This window comes from Prosopis cineraria, unplaced genomic scaffold (assembly GCF_029017545.1).
Source record: "Prosopis cineraria cultivar Desert tree isolate PC_DT_omini unplaced genomic scaffold, ASM2901754v1 PC8, whole genome shotgun sequence".
Taxonomy (NCBI): Eukaryota; Viridiplantae; Streptophyta; class Magnoliopsida; order Fabales; family Fabaceae; genus Prosopis; species Prosopis cineraria.
In genome coordinates this window covers 31,402,661-31,418,241 of record NW_026555339.1, presented here as the reverse complement: position 1 = coordinate 31,418,241, position 15,581 = coordinate 31,402,661, and positions in this window count along the sequence as shown.

The following is a 15,581-nucleotide window of genomic DNA, read 5'->3' as shown; positions in this document are numbered from 1 at the left end:
ATCAGTTTCGTATTCTAATTCTCTTTCATTTGGTTCTAACATTCTTTCATCTCTTGGTTCTTCAGATATTCTACTTGATTCTACATTTTTATTATTATAAAATGGGTCATCTAAATTTAGTGGTCAAAATCTTAATGCATTCTATAAGGTTGTTCATGAATTACTAATTGTGAATTTTTAATATTTAAAAAGCTTCATCATAATTATTATTTATCAAATGTTTATATTCTTATTTCATTTTTTCTAATTCTTCTCTTTCTTCATTTTCTTCTTTTACCAATAAATTTTTTAATTTCATTTCTAATTCTTCTGATTGACTTTCTATTTCATTGTCTACTTCATCTATTGCTTTAGCCATATTTATTTTTAAATTTTGTTGTGATTTTTGTTGTATTTTCTTTCTGAGTTTATAATTATAATTTCTTAGCATTATTTCTACAACTCTATTAGTCTCTTCAAATTCTTTTTCATTTATTTCATTTTCTCCTCTTAATTCTTTTTTTATTTTTATTTCTAGTTTTTGTTTTATTTCTTTTTCTTTTCTTTTTGCATAATTTGTTCCATTTTCTTTATCAAATATTTCTAATTCTAAATTTTCTATTTGTGCATGTATAAACCATATATTGTTGTTCATTATTTCTTGTTCTTTTCTTAATTTTTCTGTTTCTATTCTAGTTTGTTTTATATTTTCATGTATTTCTTGTTTTCTTATTTTTTCTTCAGTCATATAATTATCTTCAACTATTCTCATCATATTTACTTGTGACCATTCTTCTTCTATACTATTATGAGGTTTATTCCTAAATATCTATTATTTTGTAAATATTATGTCTTATTAAACTTTGTTTAGACCTTAATTGTTCTGTATCATATTTTATTTTTTTTAATTGTTCATTACAATCTTTCTTTAGTTCATATACTTTTTGTTCTAAAGATTTAGCGTATTTTTTTAATCTTTTCATTTTTTCTTTAGGATTTTCTTTTTCCAACATTACTTGTACTTCTTTTGATAATATTTTTATTATTTCTTTTTCATTAAATAGATGTTCTAAATCACTTATATTCTCATTTATATAAAAGCCTAATTGTTTCATTATAAACATATTTGTCAATTTGCTTGATTACTTATACTATCTCCTTCTCCTCCTAATATAAAAGGTACTAAAATACAAGAAAGGTTTTCTATTGGTAAATAGGAACTTTCTGGGAGTTTATTTTGTTCTACTTCATACATTTTTGGTTCAATTGTTTTTATTGTATTCATTATGGAATATGTTCTAATGTTTCTATAATTGAAAAACAAATACTTAGAAATATTAGAAATCTCAAATTATTTCTTTCTCTAACTGGTGTTGTATAATATATTCTAGTTTCTCTTCCTATATATTCGTTAATTGCAAGAATTATTCCTATTCTAGTTTCAATATTTTCTAAGTCTTGTTCTATTAACCAACTTAAAACATGAGAAATCATAAATCAACTATTTGAACAATTATTTGCCGAATTGCAATACTATCAGTCAACTATTCAATTATTAAAATATTCAATTTATTTAATTCAGCAGGTAAAGAAAGCAGGTAAATAGATAAGGAAAAAGCCCTACATGGCTAGGCAATTCCTTACCGTTCAAAGCGCTGTAAAGACAGGCACTCACCAAAAGCCCTACATGGCTAGGCACTTCCTTGCCGTTCAAAGCCCTCTAAAGACAGGCACTCACCAAAAGCATTACACGGCTAGGCACTTCCTTACCGCTCAAAGCCGTGTAAAGACAGGCACTCACCAAAAGCCCTACATGGCTAGGCACTTCCTTACCGCTCAAAGCCCTCTAAAGACAGGTACTCACAAAAAGTCCTACATGGCTAGGCACTTTCTTACCGCCCAAAACCCTGTAAAGACAGGCACTCACCAAAAGCCCTACTTGGCTAGGAACTTCCTTACCGTTCAAAGCCCTCTAAAGACAGGCACTCACCAAAAGGCCTACTTGGCTGGGCACTTCCTTACCACCCAAAGCCCTGTAAAGAATGGCACTCATCAAAAAGCCCTACATGGCTAGGCACTTCCTTACCGTTCAAAGAGCTGTAAAGACAGGCACTTACCAAAAGCCCTACATGGCTAGGCACTTCCTTACCGTTCAAAGCCCTGTAAAGAGAGGCACTCACCAAAAGCCCTACATGGCTAGGCACTTCCTTACCGTTCAAACCCCTGTAAAGACAGGCACTCACCAAAAGCCCTACCTTGCTAGGCACTTCCTTACCGTTCAAAGCCCTCTAAAGACAGGCACTCACCAAAAGCATTACACGGCTAGGCACTTCCTTACCGCTCAAAGCTGTGTAAAGACAGGCACTCACCAAAAGCCCTACATGGCTAGGCACTTCCTTACCGTTCAAAGCCCTGTAAAGACAGGCACTCACCAAAAGCCCTACATGGCTAGGAACTTCCTTACCGTTCAAAGCGCTGTAAAGACAGGCACTCACCAAAAGCACTACATGGCTCGGCACTTCCTTACCGTTCAAAGCACTGTAAGGACAGGCCCTCACCAAAAGCCCTACATGGCTAGGCACTTCCTTACCGTTCAAAGCCTGTAAAGACAGGCACTCACCAAAAGCCCTACATGGCTAGGCACTTCCTTACCGTTCAAAGCCTTTGTAAAGACAGGCACTCACCAAAAGCCCTACATGGCTAGGCACTTCCTTACCGTTCAAACCCTGTAAAGACAGGCACTCACCAAAAGCCCTACATGGCTAGGCACTTCCTTACCGTCAAAGCCCTGTAAAGACAGGCACTCACCAAAAGCCCTACATGGCTAGGCACTTCCTTACCGTTCAAAGCCCTGTAAAGACAGGCACTCACCAAAAGCCCTACATGGCTAGGCACTTCCTTACCGTTCAAAGCCCTGTAAAGACAGGCACTCACCAAAAGCCCTACATGGCTAGGCACTTCCTTACCGTTCAAAACCTGTAAAGACAGGCACTCACCAAAAGCCCTACATGGCTAGGCACTTCCTTACCGTTCAAAGCCCTGTAAAGACAGGCACTCACCAAAAGCCCTACATGGCTAGGCACTTCCTTACCGTCAAAGCCCTGTAAAGACAGGCACTCACCAAAAGCCCTACATGGCTAGGCACTTCCTTACCGTTCAAAGCCCTGTAAAGACAGGCACTCACCAAAAGCCCTACATGGCTAGGCACTTCCTTACCGTTCAAAGCGCTGTAAAGACAGGCACTCACCAAAAGCCCTACATGGCTAGGCACTTCCTTACCGTTCAAAGCCCTCTAAAGACAGGCACTCACCAAAAGCCCTACATGGCTAGGCACTTCCTTACCGTCAAAGCCCTGTAAAGAAAGGCACTCACCAAAAGCCCTACATGGCTGGCACTTCCTTACCGTTCAAAGCCCTGTAAAGACAGGCACTCACCAAAAGCCCTACATGGCTCGGCACTTCCTTACCGTTCAAAGCCTGTAAAGACAGGCACTCACCAAAAGCCCTACATGGCTAGGCACTTCCTTACCGTTCAAAGCCCTGTAAAGACAGGCACTCACCAAAAGCCCTACATGGCTCGGCACTTCCTTACCGTTCAAAGCCCTGTAAAGACAGGCACTCACCAAAAGCCCTACATGGCTAGGCACTTCCTTTCCGTTCAAAGCCTGTAAAGACAGGCACTCACCAAAAGCCCTACATGGCTAGGCACTTCCTTACCGTTCCAAGCCCTGTAAAGACAGGCACTCACCAAAAGCCCTACATGGCTAGGCACTTCCTTACCGTTCAAAGCCCTGTAAAGACAGGCACTCACCAAAAGCCCTACATGGCTAGGCACTTCCTTACCGTTCAAAGCGCTGTAAAGACAGGCACTCACCAAAAGCCCTACATGGCTAGGCACTTCCTTACCGTTCAAAGCCCTGTAAAGACAGGCACTCACCAAAAGCCCTACATGGCTCGGCACTTCCTTACCGTTCAAAGCCCTGTAAAGACAGGCACTCACCAAAAGCCCTACATGGCTAGGCACTTCCTTACCGTTCAAAGCGCTGTAAAGACAGGCACTCACCAAAAGCCCTACATGGCTAGGCACTTCCTTACCGTTCAAAGCCCTGTAAAGACAGGCACTCACCAAAAGCCCTACATGGCTAGGCACTTCCTTACCCGTTCAAGCCCTGTAAAGACAGGCACTCACCAAAAGCCCTACTTGGCTAGGCACTTCCTTACCGTTCAAAGCCCTCTAAAGACAGGCACTCACCAAAAGCCCTACTTTGCTGGGCACATCCTTACCGCCCAAAGCCCTGTAAAGAAGGCACTCACCAAAAGCCCTACATGGCAGGGACTTCCTTACCGTTCAAAGCGCTGTAAAGACAGGCACTCACCAAAAGCCCTACATGGCCAGGCACTTCCTTACCGTTCAAAGCCCTCTAAAGACAGGCACTCACCAAAAGCCCTACATGGCTAGGCACTTCCTTACCGTTCAAAGCCCTGTAAAGACAGGCACTCACCAAAAGCCCTACATGGCGAGGCACTTCCTTACCGTTCAAAGCCCTGTAAAGACAGGCACTCACCAAAAGCCCTACATGGCCAGGCACTTCCTTACCGTTCAAAGCCCTGTAAAGACAGGCACTCACCAAAAGCCCTACATGGCTAGGCACTTCCTTACCGTCCAAAGCCCTGTAAAGACAGGCACTCACCAAAAGCCCTACATGGCTAGGCACTTCCTTACCGTTCAAAGCCCTGTAAAGACAGGCACTCACCAAAAGCCCTACATGGCTAGGCACTTCCTTACCGTTCAAAGCCCTGTAAAGACAGGCACTCACCAAAAGCCCTACATGGCTAGGCACTTCCTTACCGTTCAAAGCCCTCTAAAGACAGGCACTCACCAAAAGCCCTACTTTGCTGGGCACTTCCTTACCGCCCAAAGCCCTGTAAAGAAGGCACTCACCAAAAGCCCTACATGGCAAGAACTTCCTTACCGTTCAAAGCGCTGTAAAGACAGGCACTCACCAAAAGCCCTACATGGTTAGGAACTTCCTTACCGTTCAAAGCGCTGTAAAGACAGGCACTCACCAAAAGCCCTACATGGCTAGGCACTTCCTTACCGTTCAAAGCCTTAAAGACAGGCACTCACCAAAAGCCCTACATGGCGAGGCACTTCCTTACCGCCCAAAACCCTGTAAAGACAGGCACTCACCAAAAGTATTACACGGCTAGGCACTTCCTTACCGCTCAAAGCCTTGTAAAGACAGGCACTCACCAAAACCCTACATGGCTAGGCACTTCCTTACCGTTCAAAGCCCTCTAAAGACAGGCACTCACAAAAAGCCCTACATGGTTAGGAACTTCCTTACCGTTCGAAGCGCTGTAAAGACAGGCACTCACCAAAAGCCCTACATGGCTAGGCACTTCCTTACCCTTCCAAGCCCTGTAAAGACAGGCACTCACCAAAAACCCTACATGGCGAGGCACTTCCTTACCGTTCAAAGCCCTCTAAAGACAGGCACTCACCAAAAGCCCTACATGGCGAGGCACTTCCTTACCGTCCAAAGCCCTGTAAAGACAGGCACTCACCAAAAGCCCTACATGGCTAGGCACTTCCTTACCGTTAAAGCGCTGTAAAGACAGGCACTCACCAAAAGCCCTACATGGCTAGGCACTTCCTTACCGTTCAAAGCCCTGTAAAGACAGGCACTCACCAAAAGCCCTACATGGCTAGGCACTTCCTTACCGTTCAAAGCCCTGTAAAGACAGGCACTCACCAAAAGCCCTACTTGGCTAGGCACTTCCTTACCGTTCAAAGCCCTGTAAAGACAGGCACTCACCAAAAGCCCTACTTGGCTGGGCACTTCCTTACTGCCCAAAGCCCTGTAAAGACAGGCACTCACCAAAAGCCCTACATGGCAAGGACTTCCTTACCGTTCAAAGCGCTGTAAAGACAGGCACTCACCAAAAGCCCTACATGGTTAGGAACTTCCTTACCGTTCGAAGCGCTGTAAAGAGAGGCACTCACCAAAAGCCCTACATGGCTAGGCACTTCCTTACCGTTCAAAGCGCTCTAAAGACAGGCACTCACCAAAAGCCCTACATGGCTAGGCACTTCCTTACCGCCCAAAACCCTGTAAAGACAGGCACTCACCAAAAGGATTACATGGCTAGGCACTTCCTTACCGCTCAAAGCCTTGTAAAGACAGGCACTCACCAAAAGCCCTACATGGCTAGGCACTTCCTTACCGTTCAAAGCCCTGTAAAGACAGGCACTCACCAAAAGCCCTACATGGCTAGGAACTTCCTTACCGTTCAAAGCGCTGTAAAGACAGGCACTCACCAAAAGCCCTACATGGCTAGGCACTTCCTTACCGTTCAAAGTGCTGTAAAGACAGGCACTCACCAAAAGCCCTACATGGCTAGGCACTTCCTTACCGTCAAAGCCCTCTAAAGACAGGCACTCACCAAAAGCCCTACATGGCTAGGCACTTCCTTACCGTTCAAAGCGCTGTAAAGACAGGCACTCACCAAAAGCCCTACATGGCTAGGCACTTCCTTACCGTTCGAAGCGCTGTAAAGACAGGCACTCACCAAAAGCCCTACATGGCTAGGCACTTCCTTACCGTTCAAAGCCCTGTAAAGACAGGCACTCACCAAAAGCCCTACATGGCTAGGCACTTCCTTACCGCTCAAAGCCGTGTAAAGACAGGCACTCACCAAAAGCCCTACTTGGCGAGGCACTTCCTTACCGTTCAAAGCCCTGTAAAGACAGGCACTCACCAAAAGCCCTACATGGCTAGGCACTTCCTTACCGTTCAAAGCCCTGTAAAGACAGGCACTCACCAAAAGCCCTACATGGTTAGGAACTTCCTTACCGTTCGAAGCGCTGTAAAGACAGGCACTCACCAAAAGCCCTACATGGCTAGGCACTTCCTTACCGTTCAAACCCTGTAAAGACAGGCACTCACCAAAAGCCTACACGGCTAGGCACTTCCTTACCGTTCAAAGCCCTGTAAAGACAGGCACTCACCAAAAGCCCTACATGGCTAGGCACTTCCTTACCGTTCAAAGCGCTGTAAAGACAGGCACTCACCAAAAGCCCTACATGGCAAGGCACTTCCTTACCGTTCCAAAGCCCTGTAAAGACAGGCACTCACCAAAAGCCCTACATGGCTAGGCACTTCCTTACCGTTCAAAGCGCTGTAAAGACAGGCACTCACCAAAAGCCCTACATGGCTAGGCACTTCCTTACCGTTCAAAGCCCTGTAAAGACAGGCACTCACCAAAACCCTAATGGCTGGGCACTTCCTTACCGCCCAAAGCCCTGTAAAGACAGGCACTCACCAAAAAGCCCTACATGGCTAGGCACTTCCTTACCGTTCAAAGCGCTGTAAAGACAGGCACTCACCAAAAGCCCTACATGGCTAGGCACTTCCTTACCGTTCAAAGCGCTGTAAAGACAGGCACTCACCAAAAGCCCTACATGGCTAGGCACTTCCTTACCGTTCAAAGCCCTGTAAAGACAGGCACTCACCAAAAGCATTACATGGCTAGGCACTTCCTTACCGCTCAAAGCCGTGTAAAGACAGGCACTCACCAAAAGCCCTACATGGCGAGGCACTTCCTTACCGTTCAAAGCCCTCTAAAGACAGGCACTCACCAAAAGCCCTACATGGCTAGGCACTTCCTTACCGTTCAAACTCTGTAAAGACAGGCACTCACCAAAAGCCCTACCTTGCTAGGCACTTCCTTACCGTTCAAGCCCTGTAAAGACAGGCACTCACCAAAAGCCCTACATGGCTAGGCACTTCCTTACCGTTCAAAGCCCTGTAAAGACAGGCACTCACCAAAAGCCCTACATGGCTAGGCACTTCCTTACCCTTCAAACCTGTAAAGACAGGCACTCACCAAAAGCCCTACATGGCTAGGCACTTCCTTACCGTTCAAAGCCCTGTAAAGACAGGCACTCACCAAAAGCCCTACATGGCTAGGCACTTCCTTACCGTTCAAAGCCCTGTAAAGACAGGCACTCACACAAAAGCCCTACATGGCTAGGCACTTCCTTACCGTTCAAAGCGCTGTAAAGACAGGCACTCACCAAAAGCCCTACATGGCTAGGCACTTCCTTACCGTTCAAACCCTGTAAAGACAGGCACTCACCAAAAGCCCTACATGGCTAGGCACTTCCTTACCGTTCAAAGCCCTGTAAAGACAGGCACTCACCAAAAGCCCTACATGGCTAGGCACTTCCTTACCGTTCAAAGCCCTGTAAAGACAGGCACTCACCAAAAGCCCTACATGCTAGGCACTTCCTTACCGTTCAAAGCCCTGTAAAGACAGGCACTCACCAAAAGCCCTACATGGCTAGGCACTTCCTTACCGTTCAAAGCCCTGTAAAGACAGGCACTCACCAAAAGCCCTACATGGCTAGGCACTTCCTTACCGTTCAAACCGCTGTAAAGACAGGCACTCACCAAAAGCCCTACATGGCTAGGCACTTCCTTACCGTTCAAAGCCCTGTAAAGACAGGCACTCACCAAAAGCCCTACATGGCTAGGCACTTCCTTACCGTTCAAAGCCCTGTAAAGACAGGCACTCACCAAAAGCCCTACATGGCTAGGCACTTCCTTACCGTTCAAAGCCCTGTAAAGACAGGCACTCACCAAAAGCCCTACATGGCTAGGCACTTCCTTACCGTTCAAAGCCCTGTAAAGACAGGCACTCACCAAAAGCCTACATGGCTAGGCACTTCCTTACCGTTCAAAACCTGTAAAGACAGGCACTCACCAAAAGCCCTACATGGCTAGGCACTTCCTTACCGTTCAAAGCGCTGTAAAGACAGGCACTCACCAAAAGCCCACATGGCTAGGCACTTCCTTACCGTTCAAAGCCCTGTAAAGACAGGCACTCACCAAAAGCCCTACATGGCTAGGCACTTCCTTACCGTTCAAAGCCCTGTAAAGACAGGCACTCACCAAAAGCCCTACATGGCTAGGCACTTCCTTACCGTTCAAAACGCTGTAAAGACAGGCACTCACCAAAAGCCCTACATGCTAGGCACTTCCTTACCGTTCAAAGCCCTGTAAAGACAGGCACTCACCAAAAGCCCTACATGGCTAGGCACTTCCTTACCGTTCAAAGCCCTGTAAAGACAGGCACTCACCAAAAGCCCTACATGGCTAGGCACTTCCTTACCGTTCAAAGCCCTGTAAAGACAGGCACTCACCAAAAGCCCTACATGGCTAGGCACTTCCTTACCGTTCAAAGCCCTCTAAAGACAGGCACTCACCAAAAGCATTACACAGCTAGGCACTTCCTTACCGCTCAAAGCCATGTAAAGACAGGCACTCACAAAAGCCCTACATGGCAGGCACTTCCTTACCGTTCAAAGCCCTCTAAAGACAGCACTCACCAAAAGCCCTACATGGCTAGGCACTTCCTTACCGCCTAAAACCCTGTAAAGACAGGCACTCACCAAAAGCCCTACATGGCTAGGCACTTCCTTACCGTTCAAAGCCCTGTAAAGACAGGCACTCACCAAAAGGCCTACTGGCTGGGCACTTCCCTACCGCCCAAAGCCCTGTAAAGACAGGCACTCACCAAAAAGCCCTACATGGCTAGGCACTTCCTTACCGTTCAAAGCACTGTAAAGACAGGCACTCACCAAAAGCCCTACATGGCTAGGCACTTCCTTACCGTTCAAAGCGCTGTAAAGACAGGCACTCACCAAAAGCCCTACATGGCTAGGCACTTCCTTACCGTTCAAAGCCTCTAAAGACAGGCACTCACCAAAATTACACATGGCTAGGCACTTCCTTACCGCTCAAATCCGTGTAAAGAAAGCCACTCACCAAAAGCCCTACATGGCTAGGCACTTCCTTACCGTTCAAAGCCCTGTAAAGACAGGCACTCACCAAAAGCCCTACATGGCTAGGCACTTCCTTACCGTTCAAAGCCCTGTAAAGACAGGCACTCACCAAAAGCCCTACATGGCTAGGCACTTCCTTACCGTTCAAAGCCCTGTAAAGACAGGCACTCACCAAAAGCCCTACATGGCTAGGCACTTCCTACCGTTCAAAGCCCTCTAAAGACAGGCACTCACCAAAAGCATTACACAGCTAGGCACTTCCTTACCGCTCAAAGCCATGTAAAGACAGGCACTCACCAAAAGCCCTACATGGCAAGGCACTACCTTACCGTTCAAAGCCCTCTAAAGACTAGCACTCACCTAAAGCCCTACATGGCTAGGCACTTCCTTACCGCCTAAAACCCTGTAAAGAGAGGCACTCACCAAAAGCCCTACATGGCTAGGCACTTCCTTACCGTTCAAAGCCCTGTAAAGACAGGCACTCACCAAAAGGCCTACTTGGCTGGGCACTTCCCTACCACCCAAAGCCCTGTAAAGACAGGCACTCATCAAAAAGCCCAACATGGCTAGGCACTTCCTTACCGTTCAAAGCGCTGTAAAGACAGGCACTCACCAAAAGCCCTACATGGCTAGGCACTTCCTTACCGTTCAAAGCGCTGTAAAGACAGGCACTCACCAAAAGCCCTACATGGCTAGGCACTTTCTTACCGTTCAAAGCCCTCTAAAGACAGGCACTCACCAAAAGCATTACACGGCTAGGCACTTCCTTACCGCTCAAATCCGTGTAAAGAAAGCCACTCACCAAAAGCCCTACATGGCTAGGCACTTCCTTACCGTTCAAAGCCCTCTAAAGACAGGCACTCAACAAAAGCCCTACATGGCTAGGCACTTCCTTACCGCCCAAAACCCTATAAAGACAGGCACTCACAAAAGCCCTACTTGGCTAGGCACTTCCTTACCGTTCAAAGCCCTCTAAAGACAGGCACTCACCAAAAGGCCTACTTGGCTGGGCACTTCCTTACCGCCCAAAGCCCTGTAAAGCCAGGCACTCATCAAAAAGCCCTACATGGCTAGGCACTTCCTTACCGTTCAAAGGCTGTAAAGACAGGCACTCACCAAAAGCCCTACATGGCTAGGCACTTTGTTACCGTTCAAACCCTGTAAAGACAGGCACTCACCAAAAGCCCTACATGGTTGGGCACTTCCTTACCGTTCAAAGCCCTGTAAAGACAGGCACTCACCAAAAGCCCTACATGGCTAGGCACTTCCTTACCGTTCAAAGCCCTGTAAAGACAGGCACTCACCAAAAGCCCTACATGGCTTGGGCTTCCTTACCGTTCAAAGCCCTGTAAAGACAGGAACTCACCAAAACCCCTACATGGCTCGGCACTTGCTTACCGTTCAAAGGGCTGTAAAGACAGGCACTCACCAAAAGCCCTACATGGCTAGGCACTTCCTTTCCGTACCTTCAAAGCGCTGTAAAGACAGGAACTCACCAAAAGCCCTACATGGCTAGGCACTTCCTCACAGTTCAAAGCCCTCTAAAGACGGGCACTCACCAAAAGCATTACACAGCTAGGCACTTCCTTACCACTCAAAGCCATGTAAAGACAGGCACTCAGCAAAAGCCCTACATGGCAAGGCACTACCTTACCGTTCAAAGCCCTCTAAAGACAGGCACTCACCAAAAGCCCTACATGGCTAGGCACTTCCTTACCGCCTAAAACCCTGTAAAGAGAGGCACTCACCAAAAGCCCTACATGGCTAGGCACTTCCTTACCGTTCAAAGCGCTGTAAAGACAGGCACTCACTAAAAGGCCTACTTGGCTGGGCACTTCCTTACCGTTCAAAGCGCTGTAAAGACAGGCACTCACCAAAAGGCCTACTTGGCTGGGCACTTCCTTACCGTTCAAAGCCCTGTAAAGACAGGCACTCACCAAAAGCCCTACACGGCTAGGCACTTCCTTACCGTTCAAAGCCCTGTAAAGACAGGCACTCACCAAAAGCCCTACATGGCTAGGCACTTCCTTACCGCAAAAAGCCGTGTAAAGAAAGCCACTCACCAAAAGCCCTACATGGCTAGGCACTTCCTGACCGTTCAAAGCCCTCTAAAGACAGGCCTCACCAAAAGCCCTACATGGCTAGGCACTTCCTCCGTTCAAACCTCTGTAAAGACAGGCACTCACCAAAAGCCCTACATGGCTAGGCACTTCCTTACCGTTCAAAGCCCTGTAAAGACAGGCACTCACCAAAAGCCCTACTAGGCTAGGCACTTCCTTACCGTTCAAAGCGCTGTAAAGACAGGCACTCACCAAAAGCCCTACATGGCTAGGCACTTCCTTACCGTTCAAAGCCCTGTAAAGACAGGCACTCACCAAAAGCATACCGGCTAGGCACTTCCTTACCGCTCAAAGCCGTGTAAAGACAGGCACTCACCAAAAGCCCTACATGGCTAGGCACTTCCTTACCGTTCAAAGCCCTGTAAAGACAGGCACTCACCAAAAGCCCTACATAGCTAGGCACTTCCTTACCGTTCAAAGCGCTGTAAAGACAGCCACTCACCAAAAGTCCTACATGGCTAGGCACTTCCTTACCGTTCAAACCCTGTAAAGACAAGCACTCACCAAAAGCCCTACATGGCTAGGCACTTCCTTACCGTTCAACCCTGTAAAGACAGGCACTAACCAAAAAGCCCTACATGGCTAGGCACTTCCTTACCGTTCAAAGCGCTGTAAAGACAGGCACTCACCCAAAGGCCTACATGGCTAGGCACTTCCTTACCGTTCAAAGCCGCTGTAAAGACAGCCACTCACCAAAAGCCCTACATGGCTAGGCACTTCCTTACCGTTCAAAGCCCTGTAAAGACAGGCACTCAACAAAAGCCCTACATGGCTAGGCACTTCCTTACCGTTCAAAGCCCTGTAAAGACAGGCACTCACAAAAGCCCTACATGGCTAGGCACTTCCTTACCGTTCAAAGCGCTGTAAAGACAGGCACTCACCAAAAGGCCTACATGGCTAGGCACTTCCTTACCGTTCAAAGCCCTGTAAAGACAGGCACTCACCAAAAGCCCTACATGGCTAGGCACTTCCTTACCGTTCAAAGCTGTAAAGACAGGCACTCACCAAAAGCCCTACATGGCTAGGCACTTCCTTACCGTTCAAAGCCCTGTAAAGACAGGCACTCACCAAAAGCCCTACATGGCTAGGCACTTCCTTACCGTTCAAAGCCCTGTAAAGACAGGCACTCACCAAAAGCCCTACATGGCTAGGCACTTCCTTACCGTTCAAAGCCCTGTAAAGACAGGCACTCACCAAAAGCCCTACATGGCTAGGCACTTCCTTACCGTTCAAACCCTGTAAAGACAGGAACTCACCAAAACCCTACATGGCTAGGCACTTCCTTACCGTTCAAAGCCCTGTAAAGACAGGCACTCACCAAAAGCCCTACATGGCTAGGCACTTCCTTACCGTTCAAAGCGCTGTAAAGACAGGCACTCACCAAAAGCCCTACATGGCTAGGCACTTCCTTACCGTTCAAAGCCCTGTAAAGACAGGCACTCACCAAAAGCATTACATGGCTAGGCACTTCCTTACCGTTCAAAGCCATGTAAAGACAGGCACTCACCAAAGCCCTACATGGCTAGGCACTTCCTTACCGTTCAAAGCCCTGTAAAGACAGGCACTCACCAAAAGCCCTACATGGCTAGGCACTTCCTTACCGTTAAAGCCTGTAAAGACAGGCACTCACCAAAAGCCCTACATGGCTAGGCACTTCCTTACCGTTCAAAGCGCTGTAAAGACAGGCACTCACCAAAAGCCCTACATGGCTAGGCACTTCCTTACCGTTCAAAGCCTGTAAAGACAGGCACTCACCAAAAGCCCTACATGGCTAGGCACTTCCTTACCGTTCAAAGCCCTGTAAAGACAGGCACTCACCAAAAGCCCTACATGGCTAGGCACTTCCTTACCGTCAAAGCCCTGTAAGACAGGCACTCACCAAAAGCATTACACGCGCTAGGCACTTCCTTACCGCAAAAAGCCGTGTAAAGAAGGCACTCTCACCAAAAGCCCTACATGGCTAGGCACTTCCTTACCGTTCAAAGCCCTCTAAAGACAGGCACTCACCAAAAGCCCTACATGGCTAGGCACTCTTCCTACCGTTCAAACCCTGTAAAGACAGGCACTCACCAAAAGCCCTACATGGCTAGGCACTTCCTTACCGTTCAAACCCTGTAAAGACAGGCACTCACAAAAGCCCTACTATGCTAGGCACTTCCTTACCGTTCAAAGCGCTGTAAAGACAGGCACTCACCAAAAGCCCTACATGGCTAGGCACTTCCTTACCGTTCAAAGCCCTGTAAAGACAGGCACTCACCAAAAGCCCTACAGCAAAACACAAACAAGGCTAGGCACTTCCTTACCGTTCAAAGCCGTGTAAAGACAGGCACTCACCAAAAGCCCTACATGGCTAGGCACTTCCTTACCGTTCAAAGCCCTGTAAAGACAGGCACTCACAAAAAGCCTACATGGCTAGGCACTTCCTTACCGTTCAAAGCGCTGTAAAGACAGGCACTCACCAAAAGCCCTACATGGCTAGGCACTTCCTTACCGTTCAAAGCCCTGTAAAGACAGGCACTCACCAAAAGCCCTACATGGCTAGGCACTTCCTTACCGTTCAAACCCTGTAAAGACAGGCACTCACCAAAAGCCCTACATGGCTAGGCACTTCCTTACCGTTCAAAGCCCTGTAAAGACAGGCACTACCAAAGGCCTACATGGCTCGGCACTTCCTTACCGTTCAAAGCTGTAAAGACAGGCACTCACCAAAAGCCCTACATGGCTAGGCACTTCCTTACCGTTCAAACCCTGTAAAGACAGGCACTCACCAAAAAGCCCTACATGGCTAGGCACTTCCTTACCGTTCAAAGCCCTGTAAAGACAGGCACTCACCCAAAGCCTACATGGCTAGGCACTTCCTTACCGTTCAAAGCCCTGTAAAGACAGGCACTCACCAAAAGCCCTACATGGCTAGGCACTTCCTTACCGTTCAAAGCGCTGTAAAGACAGGCACTCACCAAAAGCCCTACATGGCTAGGCACTTCCTTACCGTTCAAAGCGCTGTAAAGACAGGCACTCACCAAAAGCCCTACATGGCTAGGCACTTCCTTACCGTTCAAAGCCCTTGTAAAGACAGGCACTCACCAAAAGCCCTACATGGCTAGGCACTTCCTTACCGTTCAAAGCGCTGTAAAACAGGCACTCACCAAAGCCCTACATGGCTCGGCACTTCCTTACCGTTCAAAGGGCTGTAAAGACAGGCACTCACCAAAAGCCCTACATGGCTAGGCACTTCCTTACCGTTCAAAGCGCTGTAAAGACAGGCACTCACAAAAAGCCCTACATGGCTAGGCACTTCCTTACCGTTCAAAGCCCTGTAAAGACAGGCACTCACCAAAGCATACATGGCTAGGCACTTCCTTACCGTTCAAAGCCGTGTAAAGAGAGGCACTCACCAAAAGCCCTACATGGCTAGGCACTTCCTTACCGTTCAAAGCCTGTAAAGACAGGCACTCACTCACCAAAGCCCTACATGGCTAGGCACTTCCTTACCGTTCAAAGCCTCTAAAGACAGGCACTCACCAAAGCCCTACATGGCTAGGCACTTCCTTACCGTTCAAAGCCGTGTAAGACAGGCACTCACCAAAAGCCCTACATGGCTAGGCACTTCCTTACCGTTCAAAGCCCTGTAAA